We start from the raw sequence: 22,994 nt of genomic DNA, 5'->3' as shown, positions 1-22,994 counted from the left end.
TGGCAGTAGAAATGGCTGTATGTGTTTTTTTTGGAAATCTGAATGTCTGTGGCAGGTTCTCAGAGATCTGAAAGTCTTTGACCTGAGAAGAGTTCCGTCTTAGTTCAATCCTTGGCTCGTTTCCTACTCCTTAAATGAGTGTCAGTTCAGGAGGGGCATGTAAACAGTCCTTCAGAAAAGAGTTTTGCGTGTGTTTAAGAATGTCTTTTATCCTCATGGACTTTGTTCAGCCATAGACTTTATTCACTATGTCAAACTGTTTCCTGGAGTAGGTACAAGACCAATTATGACCATGGGTCTTCTTTTTCTTTATCACCTTCATGTGAAGTGTTGTTCTTCATTGTTCTCACAAAACAAATTCTGTACTGCAGAAAACTTTTTTCACAGTCTACTGCATTTTTTACTTACAGGCCAAATGCAAAAAATTCTTACATTACAATTCAGCAAAGCATTTAAAGAAACCTACTCTTTTCCCTTCTCCCACCCTATTTGAACATATTTCCAATTCAGGGCTTTAAAATCTTTTAAGGCAATCAAGCCTTAGTCATCTTATTTATAAGTCGTCTTACTTATCCATTGAAGCAAGGCTGGAGCTATGAAGTGGCACAATCCTAGGATCTGGTATTAATAGGAAATGTAAGACTCTTCATTTTAATTGGACTGAAATTATTAGGAAAGTCACATGAACACTCCCTTGTATCTCAGATGGTGTACCAGTATTTTCAACATACAGGAATATATCTGTTTATTTTGCAACATGAGGAAAAGAAGGTAAACTCATTTTATTTAACTGCCAGAAAACTAGGTTTCAGAAGACATGGGTTCAAAACTTGTGTCCAGACAATGAGGTCATGAACCTTCTGAAGAAAAATTTTATTGTGTTTTCACTAAAGTTAGTGCTTCTTGAGCAGCATTTCCTGAAGTATAGCTAAATCTCTACTGATGTTTTCCTGTCTTCAGCAGTAGAATGTTGAGTCTTTTTGAAAGATTATAATTTGGAAAACTTATGTTCACAGAAACCTTTGGGTACTCTGCCACAGGATGGCAGTGTAACAGCATATGATGTTAAGTCTAATTTTTCTGAAGTGTTCTTGAAACACTGAAGATAGAATTTGTCTGTAACTAAGTGCAGGAGTGCTGCTTTTTAACTTTTCAAAATACCATTGTTCCCCTCGTATGGTTAGTGCACTTTGCAAATGGTTCAATTAAATTGTATTCCTTTTGTGCTGTTTTTTAGTCATACAATAAAGAGTAATAAATAAAGAGTAATGAATCTCCTGAATATCCCTATTGTATCCTACAGTTAATAGTATTTTATTTGTAGACTACTGCCCACCATATTTTTTTTTCAGAAAAGTAATTTATTATTTAAAATCTGCTTGTTTTGTTTCAGACTGTAATTGTTGATGTAATTCATCTCGTATATTTTTTTTTTTTCAGGGTTGGGGCTTTTTATGAAATCAGTTTGGAGGCTTTTGTTTGTAGTCCTTTGGTAGGTTCTGATAACTCTTCTTTTTCAGTCTTCAAGCCTATCTTTTTAAACATTATTATTTATCTCTCTGGGATATTTTATTCTTCAGTATTTTATTAATGTTCAGTTCTTTCCATGCTTTCACTGCTTTGGATTCTTACTCTTGTTTGAGTAAGAATCAGTATTGTCAGCAAAACAGTGGCCATATTTAAACTTGGGGAATACTTTAATAGTTCTATTGCAAATATATTATGAATCCTTGCTGTTACCTGTTTCTAATCAATCTGTTGTGGAGTCATACCTTCACTGAAGATATCTGAGAGGTAAATGAACCAATGTAAATTTGTGTGCCTTCATGACAAATTTTCAAGCCATATTTATCAAAAACATTACTGTTTTGTGCAATTTATGTTTTTATATCAAAGCCATTAAAATTTATAATATTTCTGTGATTAGCCAAGGGGTAACATAATTTTGGACTTGTACTGAAATCTGAGTCCTTTCTAGGTGGACTCTGGTGATCCACTTGAATGTGTTGCACTTGGCCGATGCATAAGATGGAGCTGGTGTTTGTAGAGAGCACTTTGTGCTTGAGCATGTCTAAATAGCAGTCAAAGGAAAGATAGCTTGAAGCAACTTTTAAAATTTATTCAGTCCCCAAGAAAGATGGAATAAGTTTTGACTGGGACCAAATAACCTAAAAAATCTCATCTTTGTTTTGTACTAAAATTTTGCATTCAATCTAACATGCAGATTATTTCTGCAGTGATGGGCACTGCATTATGTGGTAATTCTGCCTCTGCTAGGATGATGTGCTGGTACTGTGCTATAGTCACTTTTGGTATCTGCCAAGCAAAAACAAAAACCTCAGCTTTAATTTGTCTCACTTAAATGCACTGCTCTGTTAAAGTTTGAGGTTTACATATGAGGTTACATATGAGGTTTATCAAGATGCTTTAGAAGTCAGTGCAAGTTGACATTTAGAGTAATTTCTGAGTAATATGAACTCAAAATGAAAGTTAGTGAATTACTAATTAAACATGTAAATGGTTTGATGACTGAAAGCAAAAGGAACAGAACACTACTTTTCATAAAATGTTTCTCTTTAACTACTGTGCACAGAAAGAACACAAATTGCTTGTAAAGATGCTTGTAGTTTTAAAAAAATCCTGCAATTCAGATACTCAACATAGACAACACCGAAGACTCTTCTACCTGTTCTGTTGAGCAAGAGATGAGGAATTGACTGAAGATACTTTTGTACTATTCAGTTTTCAGTGTTACCTAACCCTACAACTTTCTGTTGCCATCTCTAGAGTGCTTTAAGAATTCCATCTGGTTAGGGAGTTTTAATATATCTTTACCCTGTCACAATTCATAATGAGTATCTATTCTAGCTATTGTTTCTATGTACATTTTATCAATTGTACACTTTCTACATCCTACTTACATGCCTGTCTTGATTCTGTTACCTTCTGAGTACAGGCAAGACTTCATATATAAAAACATTTTTGGCAAAAAGTTTTTCTTTTGTCTGTTTCTCATTTCATTGTACATTTATTAATTCAGTTATTTTTTTCTGAAAGCAGAAATCTAATAGCTGTCCTTGATCCTTCTTCTTTTCCTTCTGTGTGATGTTTTTCTGTCAGGGTTCTCTGTCTACTCTTTGAACACAGACAGCATTTGCACTAAATGTAGTATTGCCTCTTTTCTTTTGTGTTTGTAACATTTTTTTTCTTTCCTGATACAATTACCTATAGCCTTTTTATATCTTCTTGCTATTAAGCCATGTAATCTAAAGGCAGTTTGTCCTTCTTGTTACTTAAACTTTTTGCTTCAGGATGCAGAATTTAATACCTATATGTTTTGCTACTGTCACTGCAAAAAGGCTTTTCAAAGTGAGGGCATAGCAGCCTGACCACATCAGGGACAAAGATCTCAAATGCAGGCACATAAATCACTCAAATGGAAAACCTATTATATAATACATGTATTAGAAAATAGCAGGATCAAGGTTAATTGATTTATTCCTGAAATACTTACTAGATACTTCTACTTATCTCTTTGGTATTTTGATGAGCAAGGTTTCTTGCTAGGTGGTTTTATGATTTTGCAAACTGTTTAATGGCTAAGGTTATTTTACTAGCAGTCTTTTCCCAAGATCAGGGGTATCTCGTTCTACCTATCAAATGCAGTAATTTTCTATCATTCTCCATTTCAGCTCTTGATTCAGTTATTCTACTTTTACATGGCAGATCTCTGGTCTCTTGATTATTTATCTTACCTGGGCCTGCAGATCCTCAAAGAACTAAAGATTATTTTTGCATTACCTCAAGTCTCTCAGGCTTTCATATACAGCTTATTGAATCACCTTCTCTAAATGGTTTTGGTTTTCTATTTCCCACTGCAGTTCACTCCTCTGCATTATTAGATAAAGCTGGAATACACTTGAATCTTCATTCTTATATACATAAGTCCAGTTACTAGTGAATGGTTATGAAATTGCTTATAGCTCTCACTATGCTTTTTACTGTACTTGGAATTATTGTGTAATTTTGATGTTTCATAGCTCTCATCTTTTGTTTGCACTACCCAGACTTATTTACTTTTTTATACGCTGGTAGAGCCTGCCTTTCTCAGCCTCATTGTATTAGTTCTACTTACCTCTTTTAGTAATTGCAGCAATTGGTACAAATCAAGTGAGCTGTGGAGAGAAAAGTATATTTCGTATGCTTGCCCCAGAATCATAGAACACAGGACTCTGAAGTGACCTGCAGCCTCTTAGTCTTCTCTAAGGCAAGGCAAATCATGTACATATCATCACAGACTGTTCTTAAAAATCTTCCAGAGTTGGAATTCACACATCCTCTTCACCCACTGTTTGCTGCTGCATTTTTACTTATGGTCTGAAAAAGTTCATAGAACAACATGTGTTGGAAAAGATCTCAAAAGATAATCTGGTCCAACTTTTCACGTGAAAGGAAGCCTTCCTAGATGGGCTTATCTAGCACCCTGTCCAGTAACATCTGGAAAACCTCCAGCAGTGGGGCCTCTACCATGTCCCTAAGGAGGCTGTTCCAGTGATTGACAACTTTCACAATTTCTGTTTTATTTAGAGATGAACCCTCTCCCAGTGCAACCTGTACCAATTGCCCTTTGTCTTTTCCCTGTGGCTCTTTGTGAAGAGAGGTCCTCTGGTCTCCTTGTAGACACCCTTTAAGTACTGTAATACTGTGATGAGGTTCCTCTGAGCCCTATTTTCTCCAGGGAGAAAAGACCTAACTCCTTCAATCTTTGATCATCGTTCTGTCCCTTCTTTGGACCCTCGCTAGGCTGTCTGCTTCTTTCTTTCTTTGGATCAGAACTGTCCTGCAGGTGTGGCCTGTCAAGTGCTGAGTAGAGTGGGACAATTGCATCAGCTAATAATGCCTTTTTTGCTGCATGCATATGCATATTACTCCTATTACCTGCAAATAGAGTATATTATTGCCTTCCTCTATGCATCAGTTAGGAGGAACGTTCTTCAGAACTTGAATACTGAAATGATTTTTCCCCTTGGTCTTTTCTTCAGCCTGAACAATCTTGGTGCTTTTGGTCTATCCTCATAGATGACATGTTAGAGATTTTAGCCATGCCTGTTGCTTTTTGTTAGACTCTGGAATTTGTCCAAATCTCTCTTAAAATGTACCTGAATTAGACACAGTACTGCAGGTAAGCCCTTAGAGTTGAAAAAGGTGGAATAACAACTTTATCAATCTCCTTCATGGTAATCATGTGTGCTTTTTACCAATGGCATTGATACTGTTTACTCACATACAGCATGTCAGGCCTGGAGTTTCAGATCCTTTTCAGCCCAGCTGCCAGCTAAACATTTCCCAACTTGTATGTAGGCTTGTTGCTCTGCATCTACATCTTGTACATGTCCTTACTGAATTACAGTCTCCTTTTTCAGATTTATTTCCTGTTTGTCAAGATCACTTTGAATTATAGCTCTCCTGCCCAAAACGCTTGCAGTTCCTCACAGGCTGGTGTGTAACTGCCAGTTTAAAAATCTTCCTCTTTACTTTACAACCCACTTCAAGAACTAATGCATCAAACATCAGCCCCAGGGCAGACTCCTGCAGATTTCATACTGGTAGTGAAATAATGATACTTCTAAAGCTACTTCTAAATAGGTTTTCTACAAATTTTGTACCTTCATTGTGCATATTTTCTTCAGAGTATGTAACATCTGCATGAGCAGACTAGAGATATATGAAAAAGTGTCAAAAACTCTACAAAAGATGGATATATGGCATCTGCTACCTCTTCCTTATGCACAGAGTGTTACCCTTTCAAAGCATGTTACTCATTTCACAGAAAGAAACTATGATCTGACCCAATGTATTTTCAACAGAATTATGATGAGTGCTACTTCAGTCATGCAGTGGTTTGATCATTCATTTCATGATTTGTTTTTTTTTTTTTTTTTAATAGGAGTTGCTGCTAAACCAGTGGTTAGGTAATTTCCAAACAACACTTTTAAGCTTTCCCCTATGCTATATTTGTCCTTGCTGAGCCCTGAAGTTCCTTGGGATGGTTCAAAGGAGGATCACAAAAGCAGAACTGCAGAAGAGTTACAAGGTACGACTAAATCTCTTTTTTAGAAGGAAAGTTGTGCTGAGGTACTTTCAAGGCTGAGATGCTTACTAGGCTCATACTATTACTTGCAGAACTGGGAAAGAGTTTTGTCTCTGGGTAAACAAGAACTTTTGCTTCCTTCAGCAGTTACTCAAATGGTTGCCTGCTCATATCATCCATCTTGGCTTAGCTAGCATTTGTCACTGCTGAGAGCCAAACCCTTGTCTATGCTTGGGACATGCAACTTAGTTATCTGAGAATAGAAACATTTTTATGAACAGATTTATGTACAGGTACCTGGGTAAAATCTAACATAGGAACAAATTAGATGATTTAATGCTATTTCAATAGCTTCCAGCTATTAAATATTATTAAGTTTAAGAGTAATATACCTAAGAAAATTTCTTCAGATTTTCTGTTTTGTTTCATTTTGTGGCACTACCAAGTATGTATGCCCCTTTTGATTATTTTACTCCAAATTTATATTAATGCGCAGTTCTGAGTTTTGTGGGAGACATCCATATTTCACAGAATAAAAACAAACATTTCTTTGCAACCCCTGATATGAAGCCACATACTGGCAAATTATAGTTGTGGGTTGCTGATTTAGAAATTCTTTTCATACACTTCAGCAACACAAGATCTATGTTAGAGGCAAATAATAATTTGGGTCAAATTCTCCTGGTTGAAGTAAATGGAGAGACTTTCTTGCTTGCTTTACAGAATTAGTCTTTTATATATTAAATTCTTAAAATAATGGATTTTTACATAAAGCTGAATCACAGAGTCTTAACTGTAATATTAAATGCTAATATTTCTTTTATGCAAAAAAAGGTCTGGATGCTGAGTTTTCTGAATTCAGCATTCAGAATTTTCTGGATTTTCAAGGTGGCTGAATGCTATTCCCATTTTTACTAATTCATAGACTGTCTAAAAAATGCTGGGAAAAGAACTCCAAAAGTATGCTTTGGCTTCTTGCAACCACTGCACTGCAGTTCCACAAAACCCTATTTGTGGAGTAAAAGAGTTGGCCTCATCTCTTAGATGCACCTTGAAAAGGAAAATTTTCAAGATTGCATACATAAAAGTGGAAAAATGTATTGAATTTTCTATGTTTTAATTAATTAGCTGCTGACCCAGAATGGCTAACAATAAGATATTCCAATTTTACAGTCCTCTTTGCTCTTAAAAAAAGAAACCAAACCAAACCTATACTCAAAATATAACTATGTTTCTTAGACAGAGGTATACTAAATTGTCCCCTAGTATGCACCATTGTTCCAGTGACCCACACATGCTGTGGAACTTCATAGGCTTTTAAGTAGTATGCAGCTGATAGCATTTGCTTGCTTCAGTCTTAAGTTTCTCTCTGTTGATAACTGATAAAAATATTATTTTCAGACAAAAACAGACTTTTCAATAAATGCAGTGCTTATTTTCTTTTTAGTAACTCAGAGATATAAAATTATATTAAAAATAAGGGGAGGCGGGATTGTTCACTGGAAAACCTTGCTCTTTTAAACTTGCTTTAGTTGTATCTTAACATATTTATCTCTTTTCAGTTAAAAGACTTCAAAGAATTTCTGGTTTTCTTGTGTTTTTCTGCCCTGTTTTACTCAGCTGTGATATAAGGCAACGTGAATGACAGAAGCATGGATGTCTTGAGCCCTTGTGTCAGATTGGTTTTATTGGTAATACATTTAGTCAGACATTTCGTCAGCTTTGTGCTCAATCATACAAATCTCATGCTGGTCCAAGACCAGAGAGGGAAAAGATTTTAACCTGCTGTTATCTGTACTGCTGACTGTCACAATGTTTTAATGAATTGCTGGGTTTCAACTGAAACTGTGGTGCCTGTTCCAATGTCTTCCCAAGCTGCCTGAAAGAGCATCCTTAGCCCCAGGCCAGGCTTATCCTGGTCATCTCTGTGGTGTTTACAGTATCTCAAGAGACAGGCCATGCTTGATCCTTACCACTTTGAGACCTGGATTGGTCTCAAAGCTGGAAAGGGATAAGTGAAAGAGCCCATCTGCCTGAGGGAGTTGGTTTTTTTTTTTTTCTTAACCTGTGACTGATAGAATGATTTTCTTCATCTTTCTTTTAAATCCTGGTATAGAAGATGAAATGTTCTATATGATAGCTTAGAGAAAGTAGAGGTGAGACAGAGAAGAGTAGAAAGAATTTGGGGGCAAGTTTGGTTTGGGTCCATATACTTGACAACTACAGAACAACAACTCTTGTTCCAAAAATGAAAATTTTGTTTCTTGCTGAGGTCATATTTGAAATAAGACTAGCTGTGATTAAGATACAGCTAATAAAGGTGTGACTTGCCACCACCATTTTCTCATTCATGATCACATATAGTTGTTAGAAAAAGCCAATAGAAATATTATGCAATTATACAACAGCTCAAATTGCTTAAACAGCTCAAGTGTGTACTACTTAGAAAAATTATGTTGTGAAATGACCTTGTGTGTAGAAATTCTAAAAATTTACCTGTCATGCTCAGTTTACACAGAAAAACCAATATAACCATGTGTTTCTTTGTTGATAACTGAAGTATTAAACCTCTCTAGAACAATCCAGCAACAGACTGCTCTTTAGGGAGCAAAATTTCATTTGCAGAGAAGTTGAAATTTTTCTCTATTAAATTAACTACCAAGATTAAAGATTACAGGAAAGATACAAGGATGTATTTACACTCAGGTGGGTTTTCTTACTATTTCTTCCGTTAGTAGTTCTTACTCAAGAAAACTGTGCCAGTTTTTTCAAGAGCTGAGTCACAATTTCTATCATGGCAAAAATATTCCACTAGTTTCATGTCTTGGTTCTGCCAACTAACCAGAGAAGAGACACTCTAAACAGAGCATCCAAGGAGCACTATGTGTATTTTTGTAATTTTTCTTTATGTTTTTCTCCAAATGTAGTAATGTATTCCTAATAATATAATCTTTGTAATGTATTTAAATAAATTTATTCTTAATTTTCTCTCACATATTTTCTGGTCCCTGGTTTGATTCCATGGTGAGAAGTAGTAGATTTCCAAAGGGTGACGTCCATCAGCAAGTCCTGACTCCTCCTAGAGCATCATGCCATTATAGAGGTTGAGAAGTTGTAAAGAATCTGGTGGAAACATCTCAAGTGAACTGAAATGCCTTTGTTACTGCTGGAAGCTTGAGTGCAGATTTGGAGAAAGAAGCTTCTTAACGAGTATAGGTAAATGTCTTTCTTTAGGGAGAGAGGGTCTGATATTCTGGGATTGTCTTAGATTGACTTGTTCATACTCTGCATAAGACAAGTTACTGAGCAGAGATACATCTTTCAGAGAAAAGAAGCTGAGGAAAAGTGGATTTTCAAAAAAATAAAAGGTTTTTTTTTTTTCTCTTGTAGTGTTGGACCACTTCCACGCTCCATAAATACTCAGACATGCTCTCTCACTTTTCCTTGTGAAGGATGATATTGTGGAGACTGTAAAACATAAGCTTTCTTCAGGAAACAAAAAAGGAGTGATTTTTTTTTCTGAAAAGAGAAATCAGAGTATTCATGTAGGTTTCTCTGAAGCTAGGAAAAGTCTAGAAGTGAGCCAAGTGGGAATTTTAACTATGTGAAAATTGTTTATGAGAACCTCAGGACCCCCCTGAGGAGTGAAAAGATCCAAAAATGAACTAACAGGAGGAAGAGCAGTTTGTAGTTAGTCCTGGTTTTGATGTTCACATGGCACTGGGGAGATGAGGGGAGGTCTAACCCAAACCCTTCTAACATCTCCTTAGTAAAGATGTCCTTCAGAGCAGTGAGAGGACATTTTGGTGGTTGTAGTTCACTCTTCTCATATGAGGATCATACAAAGGCTCTTAACTCTGTCCATTTCAGCCATTTTGCCATAGCCTTGCCTTTCACATTTGGTGCATAATACACACATGGGGATGTAAACTGAATTCACAAAAATCCATAAAGAACCAAGTTTCTTTTGGAGCAAGGAGAATGCTAAGCCATCATTTCTTCTGTTTCTGTTCAAAATTGCTAGAGTTTTAACAGAAACTGAATACAATATGCTTAAATTTATTTTTTGTAGAGTGGTGTTGTCATCTTAGATTCTCTATGCATTTCTTTTCTCAGGGGAGTGAAACCAGATTTTTTTTTTTCAACTTTATGACTATTTTGTTCAACTCTATCCAGTACTAAAATGGATGGTAGAAAAAAAAAAAACAAAAAAAACCAACCAACTGACCAACCAACCAACCAAAAACAGCAAACAAAAAAACCCACAAACCACCCAAACATACAAAAAAAACCAACAAAAAACTCACTCCCCTCCTCAAAAAAACCAAATCCAAAAGTGAGCTAATACCTCTTTTAAAGCAAATACATTTTATTTGACTGTTATATTCTGAATGGAAGCAAAAAATCATAAAAGTAATGATCCTTTTCCAAAGAAGTGAGAAATGGTTGAAGTTAAGAAAACAATATGTTACTCTTGTTTACTTAGAGTTCTGTATGAGCAGTAATTTAAAAAGACAATGTATCCTTGTTTAAAAAAGCAATCTATTTCCAACTTCTATGTGTGGCAGTCAAGCAAAAAGGATTGTCACCTTTTCACAATTTTAAAACACTGTTTCATTGCATCCAGCTTTTGTTTAAATGCCAACCCTTCTCCTCAAGTGCTGCATTATTATTCTCTGAACAAAAGTGTGTTGCTCAAGTTCCCAAATAATTTTTTTGTCCCGTTTCCTTGTGATTATCATATTAATTTCCACTTATTACTTTCAGAATGCACTAAATTGAAAAGTTTAATAAAAGTTTAAGTGACACCTTATTCTTGTCTTCCAACAGACATCTGTACTGTACTGTAGAGAGAAATTAACAGGTATTCTATAAGGTGAGGAAAGCAGTCTGATTTTCCTGTTTTTTTCTCTGGGTTTAGGTTTGTTTTGAGTCCTTTCTCTTCTGGGGCAAACCAATGAATGCTAGCACCTTGGGGAAAACATACCAGGTTTAATCCAGAGATGAAATATTTTCCAGCTTAAAAATAGTAATAATAACTTTTTTTCTGTAAATATATATTATGAAGTGGGACTAGGTGTTAATTGATACTGAAGACTAATGAGCAGTGGTGAATCAATCCAATAGTAACCTGCTTGCTGCAGTTATTTGTTAAATTTTTCATATCAGTTTTGTCACCTTAAACTTTTTAAAAAATAGGTTACAGGTGTAAAGTCATCCATTATTTGATTTTGCAAAAACTTTGTAAAACAGGTTTATGAAGCTTTCTTCTTATCTCTTTCCTAAGGTGCAGTAGTGATGTATTTGCTCCCATGGTCTTCATATTTGGACAGCTTTGCAGTCCTACAGGGTGAAATAAAAATAGCAACTCCCAAGTATTTTATTAATAGGAAATGGGAAAACTTCTACAGAGGCTTAAACCTTGCCCAGTGAAGCAAAGCAAACTCTTACAGCTCTTCTGCCCTACATCCTAAGCATAGCACTCATTTAGCTATATACAGCCTGGCGACCACCAGCTACCAAATAATCTACCATGACTCTTTCATTTCTGCTGCTTGCAGCAGCACCAGGTTCCTTGCAATTCCCAGAATAAATATAGGTCTTCAATCCTTACTGTCATTAATTCAAAACCTGACCCAATCAGGCCTGAATCTTGGCCTCTACTGCAGGCCCACAACCCATACACTGTGCCCGATGAATTGTGAGCCAAAGCCCATTTGCCAGCTCCAACCTCCTGCCCAGCCTTCCAGGCTCTAGCAGAAAGTCTGTCTTTTCAGTCCTCTGCTTCACTGGGAACAATGCCTCCAGCTACATCCTAAATCTGACTTTCAGAGGCAATTTCATGTAGTGTTTGGCGTTCTTTGTCCTCAAAGAACTGTATACTGATTTTGGTGAGCAAAATTAGACTAATTCTCCACATTTCCATAATGCAATTGGACTCTCATTTTGAATAGCGCCAGTAAAACAGAATTCTTTCCTACCACCATAGGTTAGCTGGAGTATATTTGTACTATATTTGAACTCCAGTGTTGCCCATTTAAAGTAAATGGAAACAGCAGAAGATACATGTTGTTAATACTTACCCCATATTTTATTGTCTTAAATGAACAAGTTACTTGTCTGCAAAATTTCATTCTCAAATTTGACAAGCAGGTGCTAAATTTTAGCTGTGTATACCTAGAATTAGTTTTTATAGCTTGAAGCTATACAGCTCATGGGAAGAATAACTGGTACAGAAGAAAAATTGAAGGTCATCCTTTATGCCCACTGGTACTTGCAAATAGTTTCAGAACAGCAAGATTAGTCATGTCTTTCTAGCTGTAGTGCTTATACAATTGCACCTAGGAACTGAAAAAATAGGCAGGTACAGTAGTACTTGAATTGTGATTTTTAATTATTAGTACTTCATATTTTCAATGATTTTTGGGAGGAAATTGAAAGTATCAAGTATTTTGCTTCATATGTTTTCTTCTGCAGAAAAGCTGTTTTGCTCCATTCTTGGGATCTCAGGAAGAGTAACTTTAAAACTATTTACTAAGGTTGTTTTTGAAAAAAAAAAAATTTTTTTGTCATCTTCTAAGTACATCTATGTGCAGTTACAGTTTCACTAGGTGAAAGGAAAAGCTGGTCATTAATATTTTGTAATGTGCTTTAATAACTGCATACAATAGCAATATCAAATAATGCTTTATAGTACTGATGTTAATACCATGACTTACTGGGAAACTTTACAGCCCACAAACTATGAAAACATAGCAGGTTTTACTGAAGTCTCATGGTGCTGTGTTATTCAATTGATGTTGCTCTTAACATACTGACCTTTATCAGTACAAATACGTCAATATACACATACATTGCTTCTTGACAAAATCATCCTAAAAGTATAATGGTGTGATGACAAGACTTCAATTTTCAAGTTTTCAAGTGAATTCTTTCAGGTGTATACAAATCACAAGGGGACTGTGTGCCATCTGACAGCTCCAGGCAGGAAGGACGATCAGCCAGAGCCAGTCCAGATTACCTAGCAGAGCCTGAGCTTAGATGAGGCTCCTGAGCCAGTGGTCAGGGGATGTGTGAGAAGTCCCCAGGTGAGGCCAATAAAAGCTATTAGGCCCTCTCAGAGCACTTAGGGTGCTGGCAAAGGCATCATCTCCCTCTCCTGAGCCAAAGCTCTGTGCTAGCAAAAGTGTTTACAACAGTTAGTTGTATGCAGTATTGTCCCAAGGCTCTCCTTGACCTCAACATGCAGCTCATAGGTAAATACCTATTACACACTCAGAGTCTGAGAAACCTCAAAGGTTTTCACTTTATAGGGTGGTGACATTGGAGATGTAGAACGGGCCTTCACAGAGCTTCTTCCTTCCTACATTCTGCTATGCAATGAGCCCATAACAGGAGTGATTCCAAGCACCACATCTCAGTACACTTCTGAGCTCAGTACGTGCAAACAGTGTCCAGACCTCTTAGGCTCACTCCCTGTGACTATGGAAATATTTGTTTGTTGTTGAAAAAAACAACTGAAGTTTACTTTAGCCCTTTGTGTTCTAAAATATGTGTTCTTGTTTCTACTTACATCAAATAGTTGTATTTTCTTTTCAAATGGCTTTTGTGCTAACTAGTGCAAGATGGCAAACCCAATTTCAATTCCATGAAAAATTTCAAGATTTAGAAATGTTGTTCATCCCACATTGGGACAAAATGTCTAGATGGCACTCATTTGCGAATAACAAAAATCCCCACATATTTTGCTTTGAAGAAAGTATCTCAGAATAGTATGTTCAAAACTGTTGGATGCTTAAATTCAAGTTTTTAAATCTTTAGTGGCAATAAACATAGATAGATAGATAGCAGATCCTCACTGCTTCTATTGTCTGGGACAAAGTTTTAACAAAGTAAGTGTTTGTGGTTTTTTTGTTGTTGTTGTTGTTTTGTTTTTTGGGTTTTTTTTTTTTGTATATTGAAGTTCCAGTTTATTCTGAATTCTACAATAAATCTGAGAGGATGCTGTGGCAATAGTTTTATCTGTCATGGGCAATTCATTACTACAGATGTGCCTCCTGATAGTATGCAAATAATATTAGTTCAGTCTCATGACACAGATTTTTAGTCCCATGTAAACTAGACAAAACAATGCCCACCTGTAAAGTCAGAGGGCTGAAAGTATGGTACAGGTGAATCATTGCTCCTTATTTTTCTGGATCTTGTCTCATTATTTCTGAATTCTGCTGTATACAATGAACGACATTTTCTCTTATATATGTACTAATTCTATCAATAGCAATGAGAACTTCACATTCCCCGGTCAAACACTGTTTCTCTTTCACTGTCTTTTCATAACCTTTCACATGACATAGTTTAGTTAATTTTAGTTCTTCCTTTATTATTAAATGTTCAGTTTATTATTCTACGTCATTTTAAACAAGACTCTTCTTGTATTTAAAGTATTTTTTCCTCCTTATCCTATGTGAGAGTCTATTTGGCATTCTGGATTAGAAATATTTTTCTTATGCTATTTTCTCCATCTCATAGTAGTTTGTAACAATCTAAGAGTTTTGACATTTATTTTATTTTATAAGCAGAATTTTGAAATGTTGAGTTTTATTTTGTTTTGACCCTTTTGCCTGGAGAGTTACGTGAGCACTGTAAAAAGATACAAGAAAAATATTTGGTCACATTTTTACCCTATCACTTCTGACGATATCTGTCTTAGTCTAAACAGGGTGTCAGTGTTTTAAGCCAAATTCTACCCATCATTGTGCAGGCAACCTTTTCATTGCAATGGGAAAAGTATATGCTTATTGAAAGGACATGGCATAACCTTATATATATAACTTTTCTTTTATAACATAGTTTCTTTTTTGGATGGCTGAAATAATTTTTAAGTCCAAAGAAAGGAAAAGTAATATTTTAAGAAACTTACAGTCTTTAAGAAACTTTTCTTTTGCATAATATGATAATTATTAAGGACTTGAATGTCTGGATCCTTACACTCTCCATCAAAGACATCTTAGGAATTTAAGAGTGACACACCTGAGGTGCTAACAATACCATATAGGCTCTTTCAAACCAGCTGCTGATGGAAAGTAGAAAATATGAATCTGCCATAAACATTAAGGGATGACTTCTACATAAATCCTATTGGTTTTTGGATGTTACAAGGGCAGCTGCAGCCATGAGCTAAGTGAGACCTGCTCAGAATGTGTTCAAGCAGTTTCATGGTCTCATTAGCAGAGGCTCTTGGTGTAGGACCTTGGTGAGGTGCAGAAGAATTCTTCACCAAGATTTCTTCTTTGAAAGGGCTATCCAGCACTGGAGCATGCTGCCCAGGGAAGTAATTCTTCATCCTCAGAGGTATTTAAGAGACCTGTAGATTAGGTGCTTAGGGACATGGTTAGTGGTTGGCAGTGTTGGGTTAATGGTTGGGCTTGATGATTTTAGACATCCTTTCCAAACCAAGGATTCTATGCCTGTGGTGGGTTTCCAGTTGCTGTGGATGTGATGTGTGAGTAGTGATGGCCTCCACAAGTGATCAGTGCTCTAGGGTTGGTTTGCCAGGCTTGCTTTGCAAGAGGGGACACAACCAATGAGGTTGTGAACAGTTTCATCATGGAGAGACAGCTGCCTGTGCTTGGCTTCCAGCTGCTGTGAGGGCAGTGCAGAGGGGGAGATTGAGTTCATCAGCACACTGCTGTCAGGATGTCCAGCCTCATGACGAGATGCTCCACACTGGAGCCAGGCTAATTCTGTAACAGCAAGGTTCTTTTGGGAACACAGTTACAAGGAGCTGCAAACAGGAACTTGGCATTCAGAGTGGCAAGTCATGGAATTGGGAACATGCCATGGAGCTGGGGTATTTCTTGGGCTCTTCCAGTGCTTTCAGCTTGGTGAGCTGCTTTGGACTCCATTCCTAGCTCTTCTGGGGTATTTTTTTCTGTTGTCCTCAGTTTCAGACTCTACTGCTGGGAAATATTGATCTTGGTTAAAGATTCAAATATCTATTCAGCTCATGTTAGAAGTCCCAGAGCACAGGTCCCAAGGCACAGCTCTCAGAAGCAGCACTTTGCTCAGAAAGGCACATAGAAGGGGGCCAGAAATCTGCAGAAGGCTGTGTAGGACTCATCAGCAGTGTTGCACCACAGGGCACAGGTCCCTCTACCAAATAGAGTAACTACCCGGTGATGCTTCAGAGTTTAGCTTTTATATTTTTCAGATTCTGTACTGTTTTAGTGTGTGGTTCTGAGCTTCATGTTAGGGGATATTAAGCTCTCTTCACATAGTAGGTAGACAAAACAATTCCTTCTCTAGCTGAGGACCAAGGAGAAATTATCCAAATTTCAGGCCCAAGAGCATAAACAATGTAAAATGAAGAGAGAAAACCAAGAAGGATGGGATTTCACCAGCAAAAGCTATTAGCCAATATGCAAATGGACCAGAACTTATAAAAGTGAGAGACCTTGTGACTGGTCATCCAATTTGTGACCATTTTGGGTTCATCTTGGGTGTAGCCCTGGCTGGGCTCTTGTACTGCCCAAGCTATATCCATCGAAGCCTTTAATTAATACCTACTTTATTCTTTAACTCCATCTAGCCTCTGTTCTAGGTCAGCCTTTACAAGGCACCACTGGCACAGCAGAAGCCTCTATTTGTGTCACAGCTCCAGTGGAAGAATAAAGCTTTTCAGATCTCCGACTGCAGAACACAGCTGGTGTGTCTCCCCAAGGCTGGAGTAGGAGAAAAGTGTCCTTGCCTGCCCAAAGTGTGTAATAAATGGGGAAATATTTTGCCAAGACAGAGAACTGTGGGAGCAAGGACAAAATGCACAGCAGCAGGGAGAATAAATGACATCACCATAGACATCCTGCAGATGCAAAATCCTGACCTGTAACTTCACAGAGGGATGGCAGCCAGAGACCACAGTCAGTTGTGGGAGTCAAGTGGAAAGCCCCAGCCTGGGAAAGACAGGAGTCTGGTGACTCCTGGTGAGGGGAGGATGGCCAACTTGCATTTGCAGGGCTGGTTCAGTGTGCTGGTAGCATAAAGGTTAGAGACAGCCTCCTGGTGAGCCATGCATAAGCAGCAAGGGGAAGCCATGACTGACAGTAATGCAGGACTCACCTCTAGGGGTACAGGAGGCTCAATATGTTTATCTAACTTGCTGTCTAAGAAGTCCGGTGCTTGCTGGGAACTCAGTTCCAGCACGCTGCAAAGAAACTGCCAAGGCTTGTCTGACCCGCTATTTCTCTTGCTGCTTAAGTACATTGGCAGCACTAATACATCTGGAGCAGGAACCTTGAACATATCAGGAGGGATCGGACAGCTGTGGCAATGAGGGCCAAAGTTATGGAGACCTAGGTGATGTTATGTGAGCCTTGCCAGTGCAGAAGAAAGGCTTGGAGGGGAGGGTGGATTCCACGGGTCAATGTCTGGTTGCACAGCTGATGTCATTGGCAGGAATTTGGATTTTATGAGCATAAGACCTACTTTGGACAGTAAGAACTACTAGACAGAGATGGTCAAAGCAAAAAAGGCCATGGGAATGTTGTCAGACAGCAAGCTGCACATGAGCCAGCAGCATGCCCTGGCAGTAAAGAAAAACAACAGCTTCCTTTGCTATGCTAACAGGATCAAGAGAAGTAACTAGCCTTCTTTACTCAGTACTCATGAGATCTCTAGTAATGAAATGAAATCTGGAAGGCTATGTCCCGTTTCAGGCCCCTCCATTTTAGGAAGAGATTAATAAACTTGAGCAAGTTCAGCAGAAGGCAATCCAGATGGTCAGGAGGCTAAAGCACTTGCTTTGCAGAGAGGCTGAAGGAGCTGGGCTTTCTCATTCTGCAAGAGAGAAAGCTTTGGAGAGACAAAACAGCCTTGCTCTTGCCATGATCAAATTATTATGAAAAAGCAGACAGATCCTTTCACAGTGCTGCATGGTGGAGGATCAAAGACAGAAGGTATAAACTGAAGCAAGAGAGATTCAGAATGGATATAAGAAAATAACTTTTTTGCCATGAGGACAATCAAACACTGGCATAATTTGCCCAGTGGGGCTGTCTCTTCTCCATTGTCTGGACAGATAAAGCCCTGAGAAACTTTGTCTGACCTTACAGCTGATCCTGCTTTGAGCAGACGAGTAGAGAAGGTTATCTTGTCATAATATGAATATGCTATGAGCCAATGGAAGTTAATGACCCAGCAAACTTACTGAGGAACCCCAGAGTATTTACACATTGTAGCTTTCCCTTAATATCTTGATGCAGAATTCACAGAAAAACAAGGTATTGGCTTGGAGATTTAGATTCAGCCTGGAGGCTTGGCTTTAACAGCAGGGAAGGGGAATTCACTCTGAATTGATGGATTATGCACAGTAATAGTTAAAAAGTGCATGTGTCTTCCAATTTACCAAGTCTGCTAGGCTTCCATCAGGGATGAGAGAGGGAGGGGTAAAAGGGCTAGCATTTTAAATAGCCTGTTTATAGATACATCATAAACAAAATGCATCATAAAATACAGATACATAAAACATCATAAAATGCAGATACATTAGTATTTCTCTGCTAGAAACCCTTCCTTCTGTGTACAGGAAACTAGTTTAAATGAATATTAAATTGAGAAATACAGATGGCTTGAAAAATATTGGTAGAGAGCAGCATACTCTGCATCATTCATGAATTTTATAAAGGTGCCAGAGAGACAACTGCGATAACTTACATGAATGTACTCATTAAATTAAGAATTTGGGTAAAAATATGTATGTGTTTACACAGAAATATTAATATACCTTATTAATATTATCATTCCAAGTGGTGCATTCAAATAAACATAAGCAAGTAAAGGCACTTGTATACTTTCTAAAATTTGATCAGTTGATTTGAAAGCGCTTTGCTAAGAATTAAATTGCTTTGTTTAATTTGTAGGGAAATTGTGGCACACTGAAGTGATTTGTTGGAAGTGTCTTGGCACAAGATTTTCTGAGCCTCAAACCTGTGCTCTGTTAAACTGTAAGGCAAAAGCAGATTGAATCTTTGACCTGAAGTGGTCACAAAGCCAGTAGTTGGATCTTGTAATACATTAAATTGTGTTTTTATTCAGTGATTCTGGCACCAGTTAAATATGGAAGTTGAGCAATAACTGCATTACAGCATTTGACACTGCCTTAAAATCATTTATCCATTCATCTGATGAGTGTCATACTGACCTGTTTACATATTTCTCACAAAACTATTCTCTCTGATTTGCAACAGCTTAAAACCATGAAATTTTAGACAAAATATCCCAAAGGATGCCACGTCTTTGACAGGCTGTTTAGCATTTTCCTTCATATTCTTACTCTCTCATCTACAGTCATACTGTCCCTGTACATATGGCTAGATATTTCCTCTGGGAGAATTTTTTGCTTGATATGGCGTGTCCACAAGCCCTCCCCTCTTTCAACTCTTTGGAATTAAGTAGGAGATACTCAAACTTTTTTACTGTCCTCCATGTTTTTTTAATCTGGATGCTTAAATATGTGACATTCATTGTTTTTGGTGAAAATTTTATTAGTTGCCTTTGAAGTTATCAAATTCTCTTTGCAGTGTTATTCTCAGGGGTCTCTTCTGAACAATATCAAATATTCATTTTTATGGACAGTCCGTGTACCAAAGTGGGTTTTCACCTACCATCAGAGCAGCTTTCACTGGTGACAAGCAGTGACTTTCTCGGGCCAAGAATGGCTTTCCCCTACCTTGCTACAGCTATCTCTGTCATGGCATAGTGATGCTCCACAGTAGCTTCTCTATCACATTATGTAACTGTACTAACTCTGCCTCACCCATTCTTACCATGTCAGTTACATAAAACAAGGAGTGTGAAAAACTCAGGTATAAGACTCAAACAACATTATGTACACTGCAATTTACACTTGTTTATTTCAAAAGCAGTTACTTGTCTATTAAAAAAAAAAAAAAAGAAGCAGAACATATACATCTTTTCCCTACAATAATTATTTCCCTATGCTGAAATGTCTGAAGAAATAAAATGTAAGTATTAAAGCCAAATTTTATTTTCTTATGTTCTCAGTTATAGAGGATTGTTGGACTAAAGAACTGACTTAGCTTCTTATTTTCCAACGTTGCTACATCAAAGTAAGTGACTAATAGCCAGAATTGACAATAAGCAGATAGTCAAACTTCTGAGCTAAACAGAATTAGTTTAAGCTGTCAGAAGAGCACCAAAGAGGACACATCCTTCTGTGTATCTTATTCAACTAGTATCCACTTAGACAAATTGGAAAAAATTGTTGTAAAGCTATGAAGACACTAAAGGCTTGTGCTTTTGACACAGTTTTTCAGTTGTCATTACAGGCAGGGCATGTTGATTTTCTATTTAATTATGGGTTCAGTTAGAAGCTTTGGTTTCAGATTTCCTTCTTGGTCACTTAGTTAAGTTCCTATGAAGACCAGCAGAAGGGTGTTCACATAGTAAATATTTTTGCAAAACCTCCTTTCCAAATTTCTCTAACTGTCTTAGTGGCATACTTTGGGGCCCTTCTGCTATTTTTAAGGAGGCCTGAAAGGATTGAATTTGGGAACCACAAAAGCTCTCTGGGGTGGCTGAATCAAAAGAGACTTGAAAACATGGGGAAGTCAAAACTCCTGACTTACTGTGGTGGTGAAGAGCAGAAGGCCACCCAAAGGAAGTAGCCCCCATGTGGATGAGGTGACAGTGCTCTTTGGTGCACAAATCCACTGGAGATCGCTGCTCATCCCTTTGTTGTTCTTCTTCCTATCCTCTCTGTGCTGGAGTTGGACATCCAGGGAGTTCTACTATCTTCAGCACAGTCCTCATACACTAAACCATGGCCAAATTACTCCTTATTGTTCCTCATTGTTCTTCCCTCCTGGCTGCTGGAGCCAGCAGGACCAGAATTCCTTAAAGCCCAAAGCCTGTGGCACAGCCCTGAAACCACAGACCTATTCCAGCTAAATATCTGGCTCATTCCTACTCACCAGATCCTCAGTGTGTCTTTTCCAGCTGGTGTGGCAGATTTCACCAGCTCTGTTAACACTTCACAATGCTCCTGGAACACAGTTCCAGAACAGAGGAGTGCTGATAAAGAGGAAGATGAGGAGATATTTATAAAAGCTATTGAATGAAATCAAAACTCCTTTGCTTCTTTCAACTATGTTTTAACAGGGATGACTAATAAAGATTCAACGAGAACCGTCTCTAGTATTTGCTGTTGTATTATACTTCTGAAAGTAGTATAACAAGTCTGTACAGAATCTGCTATTTACTCCAAAATGCAGGTCAAACTCAGCAAACCAAGCTGCCATGTGATAAATTTCTCTTTGACACCATATGTTCCAGTTCCTCTTGAAAGAAGCATTTATCAAAAGTGATGACTGCAGGTTAATACCTTGTCAGTCAGGATGCAGTATGATGTTTTGTGTCAACATACAGGAGAAGGGGAGAAAGGAGAAGTTCCTCAGGATGAGAATCTGTGCTTGGACAGATATGGAGGTCAGCTTTTTCACTTCATAGGGGCAATACTGCACATCCCTCCAGGAAATTATACTCACTACCAAATGAGTTATTCCTTCATTGTAGAATATTTTGAGAAGTGTGGAGCTGCTTTACCATCTCTTGTGATATTCACTTCCATTTTCTGTGCAGGCAGCAGCATTATTTCTGTACACATTCTGCTGTAGTGAACCAAACGCTTCTGAAAATTTTCTCTAGACTATACAGACTAGGAAGTGCTTTTCCCTGGACTGTTCCTGGACCCAGTGTTTAAAAATTGGATTATTGTTCTTTGCAAGTCTTTTTGGTTTGGTGAGTCCTTCTGGATTCACTTGGTAGTCTCTAGAACAGCAGCTCCTCAATCTAAAATATGATATAAAGTACAACCTAGGGAATAATCCTTCTGCTTCACGAAAAAATTCAATATTTCAAAATCTGACTTCATCTCACATTGGGCAAAAGCTAGGTATTTTGAAATTTTCAGAAAGAAAAAGATGAGTAAAACATATTGGTCAAAAGTTTTTAACTGTAGTATTTGTAGTACAAGTAATCTTAATATCTTAAATTTGACAAAAATTGTCATTTTTAAACAGAAAACCCATGTTTTATATAAAGGAGCATGCTTTTGAAATATTTTGAGGCTCTTGGAGCTGCTGTTTCTTATGGGAAGTTTACATAAAGCAAACATGGTTTTGAAAACATTTTATTTTGTCTTATGAAATATGTCTGTTAAGTTGTATTCTCTTTGTTTGTTCACTAGACCTTCTGTGAACTATCAGAAAAATAGAAAGAATTGTGAGGCTTTTTTTCTGGAATCTTGAACAGAAAATGTGAAGCCGAACCTCACCTGAAGTAAAAGATTTATTGATGTCTGTCCTCAGAATTCCAGTAGTCCCTGATAAGTGTTTTAAACTTTTTGCATCTGGAACAGCAGGAAGGCATAATTCCTGCAGCATTCAGTTAAATAGGCATTTTAATTAGGCAGTTCAGTATGTGTGAACATGTGCCATCTAATCATGGGCACAAAGCTTAAAGTGTAACTTTGACGGTATGTGCAGCCTATGTGGTACAAGCAGAGCGTCTAAGTTATATTGTGGTCAATATTGCAAGTGGTCAGAAGCTTAAGCTTAAATATGCAGGATTTACTTTTTAAAATTTCTAATGAGCTAATTGAAGCCACAGCTAAAATATTATTTTACATTTCAAAATAAGAAATTCCCAGCACAACACAGTAAGTTTGCAGTGGATCGAGGTGCCTCTACTAAAAACTTAGAGGAAATGAAGACAATAAGGTATTTTGATTCCTAGAAATACACACCCTTTAAAAATATATATATACACAACTTTTGGTAGCCCTAAAAGTATGTAGTATGTGCTTTTTTTCCTATTATCTGAATTTAAA

The 22,994-nt window shown here is 37.4% G+C and overlaps 1 long non-coding RNA gene across 7 annotated transcripts in view; it reads left to right on the top strand.

Annotated features, from left to right (window-relative positions):
* Positions 1-4,181: 4,181 nt before the first annotated feature.
* LOC115494366 (uncharacterized) overlaps positions 4,182-22,994 on the top strand; it is an 83,746-nt gene continuing 64,933 nt past the window's right edge. For all 7 annotated transcript variants that reach the window (XR_012055100.1, XR_012055099.1, XR_012055096.1 and 4 more), the window contains exon 1: positions 4,182-22,994. This exon is cut by the window's right edge. This is a non-coding gene — a long non-coding RNA (uncharacterized lncRNA).

Source organism: Taeniopygia guttata, chromosome 3, assembly GCF_048771995.1.
Source record: "Taeniopygia guttata chromosome 3, bTaeGut7.mat, whole genome shotgun sequence".
Lineage (NCBI taxonomy): Eukaryota > Metazoa > Chordata > Aves > Passeriformes > Estrildidae > Taeniopygia > Taeniopygia guttata.
This window is presented reverse-complemented; position numbering and strand designations above follow the sequence as displayed.